At 45.4% G+C, this 20376-nt stretch overlaps 1 pseudogene; it reads left to right on the forward strand.

Moving 5' to 3' along the window:
* Window positions 1–10616: 10616 nt before the first annotated feature.
* The window catches only part of LOC102827932, an 18957-nt pseudogene continuing 9197 nt past the window's right edge, over window positions 10617–20376 (forward strand).

Below are 20376 nucleotides of genomic sequence, written 5' to 3' on the forward strand. Positions count from 1 at the left end.
AAGTGTTCTAGTATACTCATTCTCTGCAATGTTGTCCATAGCTTGTCATTAGCCACACATTTGAAAGACTTTGCATAGTCAATAAATCTCAGGTAAACTTCTTTCTAGTACTTTCTACTTTCAGCCAAGATCCATCTAAAGTCAGCAATGATATTCCTCATTCCATGTCCTCATCTGAATTCAACTTGAACCTCTGGCACTTCCCTGTCTCTTTTAAATTATATTTAGAAAAAATTTACCTGCTTGTGATAATAATGATATTGTCTGATGATTTTTGCATTCCTTGAGTCACTTCTCTTTGGAATGAGCACAAATAGTGAATCTCTTCCAATCAGTTGGCCAGGTAGCTGTCTTCCAAATTTCTTGGCATAGATGAGTGAGTGTCTCCAGTGCTGCATCAGTTTGTTGAAATATTTCAATTTATATCCCATCAGTTCTCAGAGCTTTATTCTTTATCAGTGTCTTCAGTGCACCTCGGACTTCTTCCTTCAGTACCATTGACTTCTGAGCATATGCTACCTCATGAAATGGTTGAACACCAACCATTTCTTTTTGGTTCAGTGACTCTGTGCATTCCTTTCATTTTCTTTGGATGCTTTCTGGATCATCCAATATTTTGCCATGTTGTTGTTGTTGTTGTTAAGTGCTGTCAAGTCAGTTCAGACCCATAGCAACTTTGTATAGGGTTTCCAAGAAGCAGCTGGTGAGCTTTAACTCATAGAATCTTGACCATAGGATCTTTCAATATTGCAAGTCAAGGCTTGAATTTTTTCTTCAGTTCTTTCAACTTGAAGAATGCTGAATGTGTTCTTCCCTTTTGGTTTTCTAACTCCAGGTCTTTTCACTGTTCATTATAATACTTGACTCTGTCTTCACAAGCTATCTTTTGAAACTTTTGCTCAACTCTTTTACATCTTCATTTCTTCCACTTGCTTTAGCATCCTATGCTGGAAAGCAAGTTTCAGAGTCTTTTCTGACATCCATTTTGGTCTCTTTTTTTTGTCTTACTAATGACGTTCTGCTTTCTTTCTGTATGAAGTTCTGGATGTCATCTCACAACTCTTATGGTCTTTGGTCTTTAGTGTCTAATGCATCAAATATGTTCTTCTGATGATTTCTAAATTCAGATGGGATATGTTCAAGGTCACATTTTGATTCTAGTAGACTTGTTTTACTGTTCTTCCGCTTCAGCCTGAACTTTCATATGAGCAATCGATAATCTGTTCCACAATTTTTACCCTGGCCTTGTTTTGGCTGATGATATGGAGTTTTTCCACCATCTCTTTCCACAGATGTAGTCCGTTTGATTTCAGTGTATTCCATCCGGTAAGATTCATGGGTATAGCCATCTTTTATGTTGTTTAAAAAAGGTATTTGCAATGAAGAAGTCATTGGTCTTGCAAAATTCTCTCATGTGATCTCCAGCATCATTTCTGGAAAACACCAACGTTATGTTTTCCAACCACTGATCCCTTCTCTTTGTTTCCAACCTTTGTATTCCAATCACCAGTAATTATCCATACATCTTGATTGCATGTTTGATCAATTTCAGACTGAAGAAGTTGGTAGAATTCTTTAATTTCATCATCATTGACTTTAGTGGTTGGTGCATAAATTTGAATAATAGTGATATTAACTCATCATCCCTGTAGGTGTATGGATATTATTCCATCACAGACAACATTGTACTTCAAGATATGTCTTAGAACGTTCTTTTTGATCATGAATATGATGCCATTTCTCTTGAAAATTTCATTCCTGGCGTAGTAAACCATATGATTGTCAGATTCACAATGGCCAATACCAGTCCATTTCAACTCGTTAATGCCTAGGATATCAATTGTTATGCATTTCATTTCATTTTTGACAACTTCCAATTTTCCTAGATTCATACTTTGTACATTTTAAGTTCCAATTATTAATGGGTGTTTAGAGCTGTTTTCTTTTCATTTTAAGTTGTGTCCCATCAGCAAATGGAAGTCCTGAAATCTTCACTCCATTCCCGTCATCACAGTCAACTCTATTCTGAGGAGGCAGCTCTTCCCCAGTTGCATTTTGAGTGCCTTCCAACCTGAAGGGCTTGTCTTCCGGCCCTATATCTGACAATATTCTGGTGTTCTTCATCATGTTTCAATATCCAATATTCTGGTACTGACAATGTTCCACTGCTCTTCTCTCCTTCTTCCTAGACTACCTTAATCTGAAAGGTCATCTTAAACCTGTCCACCACGGATGACCTTGATGGTATTTAAAATACCTGTGACATAGCTTCCAGAATCACAGCAACACCCAAGCCAATACAGTACGGAAAACTGACAGACAAGTCATGGAGACAGTTAGGAAGTGCTTAAAGAATAGAGGAGTATGTCAAAAAGACACAGACACCAGCTTAAAGGGGTTCCCTCTGGCCAAAGCTGAGACAATTTGAGCACCAAAATAAAAAATGAATAAAATAGGATTTCCTAAGTCTATACTAATATAAATAAACAAATCAATCAATTTTAAAATGTGGAGCACAGAAGGTGCTTACGTATAATGTAGACGTAGTAATGGATTTGGCAACCTTCATAGTAATAATTAAGCCAAGAAACATCAATGGATACTTCTTCCTTAGTGGGAGGAAGTTTGATGAGGATAAGGTTATTTACATAGTTTCAAAGCATATCTCCACAAAATACTTTTTAATTACAAAGAGACTAAAAGTACTTTATAGTGGAGAAACCTGGCAGCCACTGTCTTAATCAAGTGATCAAAGTTAGCATCACCAGCAGTGGGACAAATTGAAATCTTGCAACATATGAGAGAATGCAGTAGGAAGAAGATAGCATTTCTTCCCTGATGAACCAAAAACAATGAATAAATGAAAACAATCCACTTCACTGAATTGATTCCAACTCATGGCAACCCATGTGTTACAGAGTGTAACTGCTCCCTGGGGTTTTCTTGGCTGTAATCTTTATGGATGTGCATTCCCAGGCTTTTCATTTAAGACACTGCTAGGTAGGTTTGAGGACTCCTGGTGTGGCGCTCGCTGTAGGATCAGCACTGGATTGTCAGCGGTTCAAACCCACCAGCTGCTCCTTGGAAACCCTATACAGGGTCACTATGAGTCAGAACTGACTCAATGGCACTTAGCAACAACAACAACAGGTAGGTTTGAACCATTGACCCTTAGGTTAGCAGCCAATCACAACCCAGTTGTGCCATCCAGGGACCTTACTTCTGTGAGTTTCCCAAAATGCATAACCAGAATTTAATCATGAGGATACCACAGGTAAACCCAAATTGAGGGTAAGTCTACCAAATAACTGATTCACAGTCCTCCAAAATGTCAAGGTCAAGAAAATTAAGAATGAAGAGATGTTCCAGTTTAAAGGAGACCAATGAGACTCTGAAGTCCCTGGGTGATACAAATGGTTAATGTGCTCAACTGTGAGAGATTAGAAATTCAAGTTTACCCACAGGCACCTCAGAAGAAAGACCTAGCTATTTATTTCTGAAAATTCAGTCATTGAAAAGCCTCTGGAGCACAGTTCTAGTCTGATACACATGGATAAACATGAGTTAGAATGGATTCAACAGCAACAGGGCTAATGAGATACGACAAGTAAAAGCGCTACGTGATTCTGAACTGGGTCCTTTGCTATAAAGGGACATGGTTGTGACAACTGGTAAAACTTGAATGGGGTCTGAGAATTAGATGGCAGTAGTATATCAATGCTAATTTCCGGACTCCGGTGGCTGTGTTGGGGTTACGTGTGAGAATGCCCTGAAAGCTTTCAGGAAACGTGGGGATGAAAGTCACAACTTACAGACCAAGGGTAAACTTACTGACCAAGAAAAAGTTCCTTGTAGTCTTCTCGCAACATTTCTATCAGTTAGTCTAGAAAGTCTACCAAGTTTATTTCCGTTTTGACCAAAAGCTCTGACTGTTCCTTTATCTCACTAAAAAAGAAAAAATGTTAAAGCCAGTTCAGGCAGCCAAACCTGTTGGGCTGGACTTCTGGGGACTGACTGCGCAAGCGCCTCTCCATCCAGGGCATAGACTGGAGGCTGGCAGGTGAGGGCTATGCTGACAGCTACCAGCAGAACCTCAACACTAAGCATTTAGGAGTAGTCTTATGACCTCTGGTATTAAGGGTGGGAGGACAAGTACATCAGGATACTTTCCACACCCTCATGAGGACAAGGCCTTCCTGCAAGCTCAGAGGAGGAGGGATCTGGAAAGAGGGACAGTGACAAGAGAAGAGCCTTTGGTTTCTGGTCTTGTCACCCTGTTTATACAATTATGTATTTATTTCATCCATAAAAATCACCAAGCCTTGCTGTTCTTAGACCTCTGTGCCATTTTCCAGGCTTTGTTACCCTACCTAGCAGGGGTGGCAGGGACACTGTTGGTGTGGTAGCCAGTGGAGTCTGGAGGGGGCTGCCTTGCAAATGAATGTTCAGTGGTCATCAGTGAGGTGTACCAGTGTTGTTTTCTTCCACCAACAAAGCTGTTGTTTTACTTTGTGTCACCATAGGGTAAACACTGGACTAGGATTTCTAGTGTGTCACTGTAGGGACAGCACTAGACTGTGAGCCACAAAGTTGGCAGTGCAAACCTATCAGCTGCTCCTTGGAAATCTTTATAGGTTCGCTACGAGTAGGAACCAACTCAATGACACTTAACAGCAACAACTAAGCTCAAGGCTTGCTATCATCAGAACCTACTCAAAGGCACTAAACAACAACAACAGATACCAGATAAAAAAGATACCAAGAATTTTTTAAAAGAACAAAACAAAAAACACCTATTGCAGTTGAATCAATTCCAACTCATGGCAACCTCATATGGTACTGAGCTCCATACTGTTTCCTTGGCTGCAATCTTATCAAAAGCAGATCGGCAGGCCTTTCTTACGCAGTACAGCTGGTTGAGTTCAAACCTGAACTTTCTGGTTAGCATTTGAGCACAAATCATTTATGCCGCCCAGGGATTTAATTTCCCTGAGGTAGTTTTGCACTTTTTTAAGAATGGAAAAGAAAAAAAGTGTCTGTTGATGCCTATTTCCTGACCAAAGTGAATTATGATTTGAACCCTTCGTTAAAGAAAAGGAATTCCTGTCTGCTTTTGTAAAGATTTACAGTTTTGGAAACTCTATGGGGCAGTTCTACTCCATCCTGTAGGACCACTGTGAGTCAGAACCCACTCATCGGCAGTGGGTTTGGTTGGGTTGGGCTTTGTTAAAGAAATCTCATCACTGTTACGTGTTCTGGAAAATAGCCAAGGTTACTTACTGTAAAGAACTGAGCAAGACTTCATGATTTACTCTGCTTCAATAACTTTAGTTTTCCCTTTCTTATCTTGGTTCCCTGGATCTCCCAGGGCCCTGGTGACCTATCATAAAAAAAAAGAAGAAGAACATTCTCAGCAAGCTATCCCTAACAGCAACCTTAACAAACACTCATCCAGCCCTACTTAACAAAGCTCACAGACCAGGTCTCAGTGGAGTTGAAGTATCAACATAGTTCAGATGTGTCCCTCCCCAACTGTGGTGTGCTCCCTCCCTCCCTTGCAACTTCCTTTTTTTAAAAAACGTTTTCTTTTTTAAAGCTTTTTTTGTGAATTGAATAATAGTTTACATGGGAGAACATCAATTTTGCACTCATCCTATTGTGTTTTGTTTCATTGCAATGATTACAATCCCCTCCATGCATTATCGTTTAAGAGCATTTGCTTCTATTCCATCTGTTTTGGGGGGGTTTTGGTTTTGGTTTTGGTTTTTCAATGTACACAAAAACATTCAGGAATATGTAATTATTTAAACAACCAAAAGGTGCATTCTGCAAGCCTGCTTCCTGACCACCAGCATACAGCCTTTCTCTTTCCATCAGTCTAGAGTCCTAGCTGCTCCTTCTCTCCACGCCATCATCTCTGTCTCCATCTCTGGTGTTGCTGCTTCTCTGGATAGGGTCTCAACATTCTGCTCATGCTCTTCTCTCTTGATGATCCTAGGGTCCTTTGTTCCAGGAATATAAGATTAACTACTCCTCCCTTTGGAGTCCTGGTGTGGCACTGGGGGTTATGTGCTAGACTGCAAGGTCAGTTTGAACTGCAAGGTTGGTGGTTCAAGCTCACCAGTTGCTCCTTGGAAACTCTCTAGAGGGTAGCTATGGGTCAGAACCGACTAGACAGCATTTAACAACAACAACTCCTCCCTTTTATTGCAAAACTTCTACCTTTACAGTTGCAATAATCACAATTAGTCATGATAATAATTACTCATTTTTTTAATCAAAAGAATCCTACCCCCATCTTCTTTCATTGGACCCATCTAGACAAAAGGAAAACTATTCATTGGGGATTCTACCTTTCCCTGCATGCTCTGAAACTAAATTCCATCTTGAAAACTTGTAAGCTAGCCACTTTGTGCCTTTATAGCCCTCCCACACACACACCCCATTTTAGGTAGCCAATGTCTAAGTTGCCTGTCCCTATCAACCTTATGTACAAAGGAGATAGACTTGATCCTTGATGTGAAGATGCCTTCCCTCTCGGTTGGTATTTTGAGCTACTACATCCATAAGCATTCGTCAAATTCATCAAATTGTAGCAATTTATACTTGTTTCCTTTATCAAATTTCTTTATCTTCCTCTAGTCAAGCTCTGGTCATCAAGATGCAAGTTTGGGCATTCTTGTGCATCTCCCCCTACTTCATATCAGCTGGATACTTCATTTTCAGCTCTAGCTCTCCATGGCTAGGTCATTGTTCATGGGCTCAGGAGTACCCAAGTGTCCCCAAACTTCTGACCAACCAGCCCTCCCCTTCTCTCTCTCTCTCTCTCTGTCTCGTCTCAAGGTCGACAGTACAACATGATCGAACTCAGCCCATATTTTCATTACTGACTTTCCCCCACTTCCACTCACATGTAGACCAACATTGTCCCCAGTGAGCTTATATGCCTGCTCATGTGTTCCCTTTGAGTTTCAGTCTTGGGGGGTTGTCCTAAAGGGACTTGATTGCTTGCCTTGATGGCTCCCTGGCAAATAGCTTTCCAACTTCCTTTTGAATAAACTTTATCTTTCCTTGTTTTAACATTGTCCTTTGCAGTCTTTACCTTTGATACTTCTCTGTGCAACTAGGAACTGCTATAAGGCAAAAAAAAAAAAAAAAAGTTGTCATTGAATCATTTCCAACTCTGTATGTTGCAGAGTAGAACTGTGTTCCACATTATCTTCAAAGCTGTGACCTTCCAGAAGCAAATTTCCAGACCTTTCTTCTGAGGTACCTCTGGGTAGGTTCAAACCACCAAGCTTTCAGTTAGAGAAAGTACCACCCAGGAATTTCTGCTACAAAGCAAACTAAAACCCACTACCAAAAGTCAACTTGGACTCATAGTGAACCAATGTCAGGTTTCGGAGACTAGAAATCTTTATGGGAGCAGACAGCCTCATCTATCTCCTGCAGAACAGCTGGTGGATTTGAACCACTGACCTTGAGATTAGCAGTCCAATGCCTAACCCACAGCAACACCAGGGCTCCCTCCTATAAGACAAGGGCTGTGCAAATTCAGTCTCATGCCATACTTTTTTCTACTGTTTTCTAACTCATAATAAGGGTTAGTCCACAGCAGGTGCTCAATAAATGATGTGTGTGTGTGTGTAACTGACATTTGTCTGCATATCTCAGAGACAAAGAGAAATACCCTCTCACCACACCATTTCTTTCCATTTTCTATCCTGTAAAGGCTCCAAATAACAACTAGCATAATCCACAAGAACAACCAAAGGCTCTCTCTGAGACACCTCACCCTAAATGGCATCGTTTATGTATGTGACTGTCTAGAATGGAATGTGAAGTTACTGAGGGATGGATAAGTCATAGTTATCTGCCCTAAGAAACCAATAAATTCCTGACCCTGAAGGAACAATGGCTTCTAGAGATAAGAAGCTGTGTGTTGGGGATATGCTTCATGTGGTTAAAATATTGGATATTGCAGGACATGGAGACACACATTCACGTCAGGACCCCACCCCACCCACAGGCACTGCCCATTGTACTGAGAGGGTGTAGTTCATGCACCCAGAGTCAGGGATGTAGGAAAGAGGGTTTAAAGTAGGGTGTTCTGCTTCTGAACTGTTCCCAAACCCTGGGGAAAGCTTGTTTGGGTCCTGACTGGAGGTGCCAGGGTCCAGATAGAGAATCAAGGCTCTTCAAGAATCAAAGGATAGAGCAATGATGGTTCTCGCCTTCCGGGTTCAATGCACCTTATGAACAGCAAAGGCTTGTATGTTACTATGATACCAAACAGACTTCAACAGAGCTTCCAAACTAAGACAGACTAGAAAAAAGGCCTGGTGGTCCACTTCCGAAAATCAGCCAATGGAAACTCTAAGAATCACCATGGTTTGATCCACAACTGATCATGAGGATGTCCCCAGACAGGTAGCATTTCATTCTGTTTGTATGAGATTACCATGAATCAGGGCTGGGACTCTGGCTTTGGCCAGCTGGATTTAGGAACTTAATAATGAGGGGGTCCCCATGTCCAGGCTGGGGTCCTGCCCTAGCTGCAGCAACTGTCAAAGCAACACCTTCTAGGCTTTGACCCAGGTCCTTTGCAGGTTACTCTATCTGAAAGACATCTACATACCACAGAGCCATGTTGACAGCACTTGGGGCCCACAGAGCAGTAAGGGATGATCAGTTCAGCCCTAGGGCCCTACCTTCCCAGATCCTGAAAGCCTGTTATTGGCAATGGTCATCATGATAAGGTGGCAGCCAGGCGCGTGTCTTCTCCTGCTTGAGTCCGGAGTCTGACCCCAGTGTGACCTCCCCCTCCCTGACTTGAGCCTGACTCATGCTTCCAGAATGGAAGCCAGAGGATTGCTGCCGCCCAGTCAGAGCCTGTTCATGCTGCTCCAGGAGTTGCTATAGAAGGGGCTCTGGCAGCTGCCTTCCTGAGAATCTGCCATGTGACAGTCATGTTTCACCAGCATAATCACCATGTGGGGTTGTGGTGGCAAAGTGACTGCTAATCTTAAGACCAGTGGTTCAAACCCACCAGCTGCTTCTTGGGAGAAAGGTGAAGTTGTCTGCTCCCATAAAAATTTAGGGACTCAGAAATCCCACGAATCAGTTCTATCTGTCCCAAAGGGTCCCTATGAATCAGAATTAACTCGAGGTCAATGGGCTTGATTTGGGGTTCCAGAAAGAGGCTCCAAGAGGATCAGGCAGAGGTAGTGTTCAAACTACCACCCCCAGCACTAAACGCAGCCATCCACTTACTCCCTCAGTGCACCAGGAAACCATCATTCATTCACTCATCCAACCAACACTTATTGAGGGCTTCCTCCCTCCAGCTTCATGGCAACTCAGTCCCCAGAGAGTGGCCTGGAGGAAGCTCAGCAGCCCACCTGGAGGAGCCACATTTTGGTTGAGAAAGGAAAGATCTGGACTCAGCTCTCCTTCCAACCTAATCTCAGCCCAGGGATGGACCTGTCATGGCTGCCTGAGTGGCTAGGGAGAGGTTTGGGGATTGAACTGGGACAGCAACCTGGCAGAGGGTACAAAACATTCTCTTTCTCCTAGATCTGAACCCTGTGGGGGGCAGGAGAACAGGGAGCACAACTTCCCAGGCCTGGATGATGTCAGGTATCAGCAATGCATGGAACTCACTGTGGCTGAGGTCTGACCAGAGACTGAGCCATTTCTTTAAAAGCTTATAAATTACTAAGTACTTCTCCTTTTAGCACAGCCCCGCCCCTGGTCTAGGAGGATGTGGCTCCACACATACACATAGACAGCTTCCCTCAGGCCCTCCTCACTGCTCACACAGGTGTTGATGGTGTCGCAGAGCTTCTTATCCCTCACACATGCAGTGAGAACACATGTGCACACAGCAGGTATCATTCACTCTCAGACACGCAGGTGCACGCCTGTGAGCATCCCCATGTGAGCACTCACAACCTCCCCCACACACACACACACACACAGATGTCTACATGCTCTTTCGATGCTCGCTGTGTGCCCAGGCATAGGTGAGTGCACACTTGGCAGGGACCTCAACCTCCTCCTGTGCCTTTCCACTTGTTCGCAAGCCTGCACGATCACAAGCACACAGACAAAACTTAGGAGTCCACTTACCATTCACACACCCAGATACTGTGCACCCTATATTCCCACAGACACGGACACCAGGCCCAGTGCACACACATGGACCACAGCCCCACACCAGATACACACAGCCTGCACGAATGACATTCAGTGCCTATGTGCCCACACACCATTTACATACCCGCGCACCAGGACCTTCAGGGTGCTGCATTGACAATATGAGCTGGCATAAGGGATTGTAGCCGACTGAAAGCTGCAATTCCCAATCTCACCTCTGGGGGCCACTGTTCATTTTGCAGCCCAAGCCCTGGGCTCAGAGGGCAGGGACCAATCTGAGGCACAGGTCTCACATGCATTTGGGACAGCAGCTGGCACTTGGGGCCACGGGCTGGGGAAGGACATCAGCCAGAGGCTTTGGATTCACTGCTGGGTGTGTGTTGGCCCCCCCAGAGGGGAAAATGGACAGCTTCAATTGGGAAGAGAAGGGGAAGGCAGAAGGAGGTGGGAAAGGGACGATGAGAGGCTACAGGGGTGGAGGGGACAAAAGGTAAGATTGAAGGGGAGAAGGAGACAAGTGAAATGGAGGGTAACTCCAGGGAAAGGGAAGATAAAGAAGGAGGAAGAGAGGGAATGGAGTGAGAGATGAGGAGGAAAAAGGGGACCAAGAAGAGAGGGGCTAGGCAGGGACCCAGCAGTGAAGCACATGGGAGAGATGGGGGTGGGGAAGGGAGGACAGTGTGAACAGCGGTGTCTCTTGAGCATGGGCATACACATCACCCTCAGCCATCTCCAGCCTCGCTCATCCTGCAAGCACCCACCCATTTCCCAACCAGAAAGAGTGTCCCCTCCCATCTCCAGCTCCAAGATCTAAGCCTAGTTTGTAAGACCCAGGACTCAGTATCTATGTACCTGCAGGGAAGGCAATAGTGCAGTGCAGAGGTGCCCCTTATAGGAGCAGAGACCCACCCAGGTGGGTGGGGGTCTCACTGTCCACTCTCTGTGAATAGCAGTTCCCGAAAATGTTCTCTGCCTCATGACTTTGACAAGTCTCAACCTGCCTGCCCCCTGACTCCCACAAGACCCAGGTGACAGACAGAGGTGCCCCAGATGGTCAAAGAGGAGGACACCCAAAAGGCATTGGGGTATGAGCACCCTTTGTCTCCAGGGATGAGGAGAAATCTGGGAACCCTGAGACAACCACAAGTGTTCTTGTTACCTGTATCCTGCTGTGTGCAGAATCTATTTCCTCCCATTGGGGCTCCACGGAGTCAGAAGAGGAGTAGTAAAATGCAAAGATTTGGAGATCTTCTGAGCTGGACCAACCAGGTTCTCATCCTGTTATGCCTATGCTCTGGCCCCTCTTCTATCCTCCCAACCCCAGGAGCATGGAGACTGGTTCCACATTCACGGGATTGGTTGGTTCAAATGCCTAATAAATTGAAAGCGTCTGACAGAGCACCTCATGTTACAGATAAGGAAAGGAGGTCCTGGACCTGGAACTTGATTACTGGACAACTTCCTGGAACTCCCCCATTCCTCCAGCCTCAATCCATAGCACTCCAAATGCTTTGTCAATACTCTCAGAGTCCATCTCAGGTTGTCCAATGGTCGGTGGGGGCTTGTTGGGCATTAGCTCTGCCCCTCCTGGTCTCTATAACCTAGGCTATTCGATGACCGGATAGCAGGAGGCACAGTGATTACTCCTCAGTTGGATGCTCTGAGTAACTGGGAGAACTGCCCCCTCCATTTTTCCGATGAGACCATTGCAGTTCAGAGATGTGTGTCTCCTCGGGGAGACCTGGAGGACCAAAGCCAAGGTGAGGTCCCTGGCCTACTCATCCTCTAGTCTGACTGCTCCCTAACCTTCAACTCCAGCAGAGACCGCTGGAGCCCTGGCCCAACCCCAACCCCTGTATCCCACCCACACATACCCCTGGGCTCCAGAGTCCCTCCGAGCAGTCCCCGTACCCTGCCACCCATTTCACCCATACCGTCCCACTCAGACTCCCCTCTCAAGACCCACACACCCATTCCACACTCATCCCATCTTCTCCACATTTTATTCATCCATTCAGCAACCAATGGACATTTGGACTATTTTCATGTTTGGGCTATTATGAATAATACTTCTGTGAATATTCAGTTCAATTTTTGTATGCACAAATATTTATATAATTTCACCAACCTGTTATTTTCTATTTTACTATTATTACTATTGCAGTCCTGGTGTGGCTCTGAGGGATAAAACTGGATCGCAAGATCAGTTTGAACTATAAGGTTGGTGGTTCAAACTCACCAGCCACTCCTTGAAAACCCTATACAGGGTCACTATGCATCAGAACATACTCTACAGCACTTAACAACAACAACAACATAGTTACTATTAGAGCCATCCTGTTGTTGTTGTTGTTGTTGTTGTTGTTGTTGTTATGTGCCGTGGAGTCGGTTCCAACTCATAGCAACCCTGTACAGGGTTTCCGAGGCTGAAAATCTTTACGGGAGCAGAAAGCCTCATCTTTCTCCTGTGGAACTGCTGGTAGTTTTGAACTGCTAACCTCGCGGTTCGCAGCCCAATTCGTAACCACTACGCTACCAGATTACATCTGGTATGGATTACATCTCAATGTCAAGAAAACAAAAATCCTCACCACTGGACCAATAAACAACATTCTTATCCATGGAGAAAAGATTGAAGTTGTCAAGGACTTCATTCTTCTTGGATCAACTATCAACACTCGTGGAAGTAGCAGTCAAGAGATCAGACGACGTATTGTACTGGGCAAATCTGCTGCACAGGAACTTTTTAAAGTGTTGAAGAGCAGAGATGTCAGCTTGAAGACTAGGGTGCGCCTGACCCAGGCCTTTGTGTTTTCAATAGCCTCATATGGATGCGAAAGCTGGACAGTGAATAAGGAGGATCGTAGAAGAATTGATGCCTTTGAGTTGTGGTGTTGGAAGAGAATACTGAAAGTGCCATGGACTGCCAAAAGAACCAATAGATCTGTTTTGGAAGAAGTGCAACCAGAGTGCTCCTTGGAGGCCAGGATGGCTAAGCTTCGTATCTCCTACTTTGGACATACTGTCCGTAGGAAACAATCGCTGGAGAAGGATGTCATGCTGGGTAGGGTGGAGGGTCAGAGAAAAAGAGGAAGACCCCCAACAAGATGGATCAGCCAGGTGGCATCATTGATGGACTCAAGTGTGGCAGTGGTAGTGAGGTTGGCCCAGGATCGAACATTGTTTCGTTCTGCGGTGTATGGGGTCGCTATGAGTCGGTTCCGACTCGATGGCACCTGACAACAACAACAACGCTACCAGAGCTCCTTTAGAGCCATCCTAGTAGGGGTAAATAGAGTCTCTGGGTGATGCAATAGAGTCTCTGAAAACTTAACAGTTAAAACTCACCCAGAGATACCACAGAAGAAAGATCTGGCCATCTGCTTCTATGACATCACAGCCTTGAAAGCATTATAGAGTTACAGAGCGTAGTTACACTCTACACACATGCGTCGCCATGAGTTAGAAATGATTTGACAGCAACTGGATTGGTATGGATTGGAGGTGAAGTGGTATCTCATGTGTCTTTGATTTGCATTTCTCTAATGACTAATGACCCAGTGACCGTAACAATGGCATCAAACACAGCAAGGATTGTGAGACGGATGCATGATCAGGCGGTGTACACAGGATCGCTGTGAGTCAGAACAGACTTGACGGCACCTAACAACAACATCAGTGACTAATGACACTGCACAGCTTTTCAGGGTCCTTTGCGTATCTTCTTTGGAGAAATGTCTACCCAAAATCTTTACGCGTTTTTAATTATGTTATTTTTTTTTTTATTGTTGAGTTACAGGGATTCTTTATATATTCTGGATATTCTCAGCCAAACCATCTATTCTTATCAAATAAATGGTTTTGCCCTTCGATAGTGTCCTTTGAGGCACAAAAATTTTTAATTTTAATGAAGCTCAATTTATCTCTTTTTTTCTTTGTTTGCTTGTACCTTTGGTCTGATATATAAGAAACCATTGCCTGATTCAAGGTCATGACTTACTCCTGTTTTCTTTAAAGAATGTTATACTTATTGCTTTTACATTTAGGTCTTTGATCCATTTGGAGTTCATTTTTATGTATGGTTATTGTTGTTAAGTGCTGTCAAGTTGGTTCCAACTCAGAGCGGCCCTGTATAAGGTTTCTGAGGAGAGGCTGGTAGGCTTGAACCACATATCTTGAGGTTAGCCATCCAGTGCTTATCCTACAGCACCACACCAGGCCTCCTTTGCATATGGTACAAGGTAGAAACCCATCTTCATTCTTCTGCATGTGTATATCCAGTTGTCCAGTACCGTCTGGTGAAGGGACTGTCCTTCGCAAACCCCCCCCCCCTTTCCATTGAGTTATCTTGGCATCTTTATCAAAAGTCAGTTGAACACCAGTTGTGTGGATTTATTTCTGGACTCAACATGTCTCTCCTTGTACCAGTACAACACAGTTTTGATTGCATAGCTTTGTAGTAAGTGTTATACTCTTCCAAATTGGTTTTCTCTGAACTGTTTTGGCTATTCTGGGTCCCTTGCACCCCCATTTGAATTTTAAGGTAAGTTTGTTAATTTCTGCAAAAAAAAAAAAAAAAAGCAGTTGGAATTTTACTAGGAAATGGGTTAAATTTATAGATCGGTTTGGAGTGTTTTGCCATCTTAACAATATTGTGTTCCAATCCATGAACATGGAATAATCTTTCCATTTATTTAGGTCTTCTTTAATTTCAAAGATGTTTCATCATTTTCAGTGAACAAGTCATACACCTCTCAAGTTAAATATATTCCTAAGCATGTTATTCTTTTTGGTAGTTTAAATGCTTTTCTGGCCTCATCTTTGCCCACGCTCTCCTCATCCCACCCCTAACACCCTAGCCTGCTCTCAAACAGGTAACTGCTTTCAGTTCCTTGATTCAGGCTTCAGGGCCTAGCTTCACACCATCCCGTTCCTAGTCAGCCAAGTGCACACCTCAGCATTCCTACAGCCCCTGTGCTTCCCCCTCCTGGTGCATATTACCCCACAAATGCTTGTCTGAATCCCCTCTGCCCAGTAAGCTCTGTGCAGGAAGGATACATCAGTCTGGGCTAGATAATTACCCTCAGCATGTGGCACACCATTGAACACCTGGTAGTTGCTTTAGGATATTGTCTAATAGCTCTTCATTCTAATGACTCCATGTACGGCATGTGTCTGGCTCCCCTCGTCACAGGCCTAGGAGATGTTCATGCGGGGGTGAGGGTAGCTCGCAGTCTGGTTCCCTTCAGTTCCCCACCCCTTTCTGGGCACTGTGTCTGCCCTCTTCATGGGGCCCACAAGCAGCAGCAGGACCCCCAAAGTGCCCATAGTCCTGAGGACTATTCCGGGAAGAAATGGCTAGACAGCCCGGCACACGCCATGTTGACATGAAGCGCCCCATGCGCCTTAATCCCCTCACACAGCATAGGCTGATGAGAGGCCAAGAGGGCTCAGAATTCCCCCACCCTCTGCCCCCCAACATGTATGTGCCTGCAGGCTCCCAGGGTATCTGCAAAGCCACCCTAGGGGACTCAAAGGGTGGTATCGCCCTCTTCCCCAGCTCCCATCACTTTCTGGAGCAACCAAAACAAATTGATGATGCATGTGGGCACTACCCTTGGGAAACTTTCAGGTTGAGAACTGAAGAGTGAACCTAGACAGACCCTAGACAAAGCCAGGCCATGATGCAGGTAGACATACCTGTTAGATGATGACAACAGCAGTAATAATGAGTACGCTTTGTTACGCGCTTGCTAAGTGCAAGTTTCCAAGTTAAACAACTTTTAGACATTTTCTCATTTGGCCCTTATATTAACTCTCTAGGGTAGGTCTAGTCCTTGTTTTACAGATTGAAAATTAAGGCTCAGAGAGGTCTAGCAATTTGTGCAGTGTCACACAGATAGCAAGTAATAGAACTGGAATTCAAATCTAGATTTGGGACTTTGTTACTTCCCTTCCAAAAAATCTCAAAAGTTGCCTAGAGCTTAAAGCTCATTCCCCCCCAGTTGAGGCTTCCCCAAGATCTGGCCCCTACCTGCTTTTCCACCATCCTCCCCACCCACGTCCACCACTTATTTTAATCTTGCCATGTTCCAAGCTTATCCCTCTTATCTTTAACGTATGCTGTTCACTCAGGCTCAAACACCTGCCCCATTTTACAGATGAGAAAACGGAGGATTAATACTGTTAAGTAACTAGCCCAAGGTCACACAGCTAGGAAGCAATTGAGCCTGGTTAGAACCCAGGTCATTAGAGCATCAAGTAATAAAGCCTTAATTTGTGTTAGAGACAATTAGGGGATGGAAATTATCCGAAGTACTCCTACCGGCACAGAAGGAGGCAGAGGAGGGGAAACAGACAGATTCCACAGTGGAGGAGAGCCATGCTGGGTCTTGAGGATGGGCAGGCACTTTGGAGGTGGACTTGAGAGGAACAGCATGAGAGAATACAGGGGCAAGAGAAAAGAAAGCGAGGGAGACAGGAGAGAGTTCATCAAAACTTGGAAGTCAATGTGACATGGTGGTATGAGACACAGCTGTGTCCCCAAACTTGCTGTGTGATCTCTGGCAAAGCCTTCCCTCTCTGGGAAATTCTTGTAAGTGCATGAGAGCTAGATGAACCTCCTTGGTCTCTGGGGTCCCATCCAGCCCTGACATCCTGGGATTCTAATTGTGCGACTTATCACACTGGGCCTTGAAATGCAGAGTCTGGTCTCAGATCCACTGGGGCACTGAAGGGCAGCCATCATGATGCCCCCCAAGGAACATCTGGGGACAACTCCAGTTACGTACCAGGCATCCCTCCTCTGTGCTACCCACATGTGCAGACTCACTGCAGTGGGCCAAGTCCTATGGAAGCTGGAACACAGAGGTGGATGAGTAAGAGGAGAATTGCAGACTCTTGGAGAAGGAACTGTATATGTTCACCACTAGCTAAAATCCTGAATCCTAGTCATCCTTAGGGAAAGGGGAAGGGAAGGAGGTCCTCACAGAAGGGGCAGAGAACACTTCCTGGAAGGAAGGAAGGAAGGAGGCTGTCAGAATTTGAATAAGTGGTCTGCCAAGCTGAAGGATACTTGGGGACCAGGGATGGTTCTCAGTCAAGACAGATCTGCATCCAAATAGAAACCACATTCCTGACCATCAGCAAAGGGACCAGTTCTCCCCCAGATGCCTGTAGTACAACACCACAGTCACTACTGGAGATTTCTGAGCTGGCAGGGGTAGAAAATAAATCACTAGAGACTGTGGACCCACACCTATGTACCTGTGCATGGACCCCTGAGCCATACTGTTCCTCCCTCCCCTCTGGACTGAGCCTCTCCAGGGCACACACCTTCCCCTGATAGCTCTAGGCAGCTCTGGGAGTCGGCAGGTCTCACTGACTCACCCCATCCCTCTTGCTGCACTTACAATGTGCTTGCTTCCTTTCTGACTCAAGTGGAGACAGACAGAAACAGGCCCACCCACCTCTGGTGGCTGACTTCCATCCTGGGGAGCACGCACTCATCTCTTACCTTCCCTGTCTGTTTGACTTCCAGCTCTTGCCCTCAAGAACCTGCCTTATTCACCGCTGAACATTAGATGAAGGACTGAGTAAGGACTTGGCAGTGAAACTCCAGCCCTGCTGGACCCTTAAGGTTTATTCTTGAATAAAAGCCTCGGGGGCCATTTGTAACTCTGCCATTTCCTAGGTGTGAAAACTTGAGTTTCCATGTTCTTCAAGGTCTGGCACAGAGCAAGGCACAGAGTCATTTATTAATAGTCATCCTTCATTTAAGCCCCTCCTTCCCTTAACCCACTAACGTCCCTGGGTGGCCCAAATAGTTAGCACTTGATTATTAACTTATTACAAGCCAAAGGTGGGTGGTTCAAACCCACCCAGAAGCATCACAGAACAAAGTCTGGTGATCTGTCTCTATAAATATTACAGCCAAGAAAACCCTATATCATATAGGGTCACTGTGAGTCACAATCAACTCAACAGCAGTGGGTTTTCTCTTATCCCATCATCTCATCATTTGAGTAGGAAGTCCTTCCTGAAGTCTAATCTAAAGCCTTCATGTCATGGCATGAGCCAGTTTTCCACCTTTGGTGGAGTCAGGGGACAGATGGAGGAGGCTGCGTGGGCTGGTTGGAGGCGTCTCCTCCCTGAAGGGGATAGGGCCAGGAGGGAGATTATCAAGGCGCCAGGTCTTGGGCTCCACGATGCACCTGCCATGGCTGCAGAGAGGTGGGGGCCTGCCAACTTGCCCCACCCCATGATCTCATGGTTGTGTTTGCCAGGTGCTGGCTTAGGGAGCAGGTATTGACAGCAGGGTCTGGGCACAGAGCCCGGAGACAAGAAGGCGGGAAGACTGCTGAGGACCAGCTACAGAGCTGTCTCCATGGGGCTCAAATACAAGGTCCCTCTGGCCTCCACATGTGGCCTTTGCTTAGTGCCCCACCTCTGTGCTCCTCCTCCCAAGTCCTTCATGATGCCCAATACCCTCACTCTCCAAGGAAAACGGATGAGGCGAGGAGAGCATTCTTCTACCCAGGCCTCATCCTCTCCCTTTACATCTCTCTCAGCTTCTCCCTGCCCCCAGCGGCTGACCCTGAACAGAGTGGTCTAGTGTTATAAAGCCTGTGGATGTGCTGGGTGGGAGGGGGTGGCCACATTCTGTCACTCCTGAGGTTGCTGAGTGTGGCATCTAAATGCTAGTTGTAAAGCTACGCTGAATCCCCAAATAGATGCTTCAGTCCCAATTTCAGGGCATCCCTAGAGGTGAGTACAGAGCAAGAGCTTCCCCAACCCCTCCTTCCTCCACAAGCCCCTCCAAAAAACAAAATCAAACTCACTGTCATCTAATTGATTCAGACTCATAGTGACCCTATATGAGGTTTCTAAGGCTGTAAATCTTCATGGGAGCAGAAAGCCTCCTCTTTCCAGTGGGTTTGACTATTGACCTTATAGTTAGCAGTTGAGTGACTACCCTACAGCACCACCAGAACTCTTTTTTTTTTTTTTTTCCTCTTCTTTCTTCTCCTGGTTGAGCGCCGATCATCCAGTCATCTGGTCCAGGTCATGTGGGTATCATCTGCAAGTGTGGGCGCTCCTGTGCATATGTCCTCTCTTCCCGTCAGCCAGTAGCTCCACTCTCCTCTCGAGTCCTCCATGGCCACACCACTGACGCTGGGCCCAAGAGTCCCCAGGTCTCCTCACGCTCCTTGCCAACCAGGTTCCCAACTGGGTCCACAGAAGTCCACTGAACATTGTAAGGCTTAGCTTGCCACTTCACTGCTGCTTTTACCCCACTTCCTCCCATTGGTGATGTGTGTGGTCACCAATCAGAGCGTGCATTTCCATTGAGTCTTAGTCTTGGAAGGGGGTTTGCATTGAGAGGACCTGGCCACTTGCCTTGATGTTTCCTAGGAAAGCAATTTGTTTGTTCTTGTAGTAACAGTCCATCTGCCTCCATTTTTCCTGCAGGTCTTTCTTTCAAGAGACATCTTTTATTCTTCTAACCACTCCAGGCTGGTCAGCTCGTCCTTTCAAGTGGAGATTTCTCATCTCTGGAGATCTGGATGTGGTTCCGGTTTCTACCTATAGTTTTATGTATTGCAGAGGCTCTGCAGGAAGCCTCGTTTACTGGGTACGCTGTAGCCCCATTTTAGGTATTCCAATCAGTCATAGGCAGAAGACGGACTTACAAGCCTTCTAGTGTGGTATTTCTGACTATTCCTTTCTCTCACTCTCCAGTGTCTACTCTGTATTATAATGCAAGGAAAACCAAGATTAAAACAAACAAACAAACAAAAAACAGTCAAGCATCTTAACATAATTCGCACCCCCCCACCATTCCAGCCATGACTCAATCCTTGTATCTCAGAGCCCTGCAGTTCCGAGGCTGTGCATATATCATCCTTTATCTCTGTCCCATTTGCCCCTTTCAAACATGCCCAATTGTTCTCCCATCTGCCCCATTTCTCCACTTCCCTCTCCCTCCCTGTATATTGTCCCCTCCCCAGCACCCAAGCTCTCCTGTGTCCAATCCCCATCCTGCGGTCCATCCTCCCCCCTCCCCCCACCCATCACCAACTTCCCAACAACCAACAAAGACTTCCCCCTACCCCCTTTCAGTATAATTTCTTTTTCTTAGTCTTTTACAGTAGTGGTCCTATGCAGTATTTCTCTTTTTGTGACTGACTAATTTCACTCAGCATAATGTCCTCAAGT

Source organism: Chrysochloris asiatica, unplaced genomic scaffold (assembly GCF_000296735.1).
Source record: "Chrysochloris asiatica unplaced genomic scaffold, ChrAsi1.0 scaffold00138, whole genome shotgun sequence".
In the NCBI taxonomy this organism is placed as follows: Eukaryota; Metazoa; Chordata; class Mammalia; order Afrosoricida; family Chrysochloridae; genus Chrysochloris; species Chrysochloris asiatica.